The sequence below is a fragment of the Atta colombica genome, unplaced genomic scaffold (genome assembly GCF_001594045.1).
Source record: "Atta colombica isolate Treedump-2 unplaced genomic scaffold, Acol1.0 scaffold181, whole genome shotgun sequence".
NCBI classification, from domain to species: Eukaryota; Metazoa; Arthropoda; class Insecta; order Hymenoptera; family Formicidae; genus Atta; species Atta colombica.
Window position 1 is genome coordinate 311,342 of NW_017259273.1, and position 1,575 is coordinate 312,916.

The window sequence follows — 1,575 nt, forward strand, 5'->3', positions numbered from 1 at the left end:
TAAAGGTTAAAAGATATTTTAAGCATAAGCATAAACCGAATAAAAATATAATATTATGGTAAATCTCCTTAAATCAAGAATAAATGGCGCTTTCTTAATTTCTGATAAATTTCTTTTCATCATTTCTATAAGAAGCAGATTCAGTCTACTACAAAGAAAAGAAATTGTTGTGGAAAGGAAAAATTAATCATTACAGTCATCTGAATAAACATTCTATAAAAATATTAGCCATTATTAAAATCTGTAGTTGTATGTAACTATTTTAATCTAATATCGAATTCAGTTGGTTGCATTGAGTAATTATTTTGTCTAATGTTTATGAAAAATAATGAAATTGAAAGATATACTTAAATATATTACGTAGTGATATTTATTAATTATCTTATATATTTCTTTTTATAGGCACAAAATTCATACATAAAGTTCTAGATTGTCTTTTTTAAGTATATATAAAATTCAATACATTTTTAAAATTTATTACAATAAGACTGTCTCATTTATTCCATTTCATTATTTAATATTAATGAAAAAATAATTTAAAATTGCATTTTTTATATCAAATGTGAAGTTAATTTACATAATTAGTATTGATAAAAATAAGACGTACTGTTTACTAACTACTAACTATTACTTATATACAAGATGTCCCGAATTTAAATGTCTAAATTTCGAACGAGTAGAGGATTGATAAACTAAGAAAAAAAGTAGTCGTAGAGATGCTCGTTTTTATTTCGTTTTGGAGAAAATCACAAAAAAAAAAGACAAAATGCAGTTTTCATTTTTGTACGTTCTCATTATTTAGGTTGCGTTCCGTTGCACGCATAATGTGCACGCATAAGGTTTATTTTATGCTTGTTCACACGAGTATCAAACAAGAATAAGCAGCCTCACGTTGTATTTATTCACTTGCTTGATATAGATATTGTTTAAAATATTGACTTCTTGCAGCATCTAGTACGGACAACTTGTGTTGCAGCTAAACACTGATCTGGTGATATTTGATGCACTGCCTCGATTCGATTTCTCTTGAGTTGACTGACGACGAATAAATCTGCTTCAGGATCCTTCACACAAAGAAGTCCAGTGGTGTTAAATCAGATGATCGAGCTAAGGCCTATTCCTTCACGTGATTTCTTTGATTATTTAGAAGACATTCACCTGTCTAAGCACGGATTAAAATGTAGTTTCAACTCGATGGATGTCCAGCTCATTATGGTAAAATTACTCGAGCTTGACTAGACAGACATTATCCACGACGATGGATAGATATTACTCCTCCATGTCCACGTTGTTTGTACTAGATGCAATGCTTACATTACTGCAAGAGGTCAACATTTTGAATATCTACATTAAGCACGTAAATAAATACAACATAAATAAATAATGAGAAAGTACAAAAATGAAAACGTTTTGTCTTTTTTTTTGCGATTTTTTCCAACGAAGCAAAATCTTTACAAGATTTTTTTTTCTTAGTTATTAATCCTCTACACGTTCCCGAAGTTTAGACATTTAAATTTGGAACATTCTGTATAGAAAAATATTCAATATTAAAAATATGTAATATATATATATATA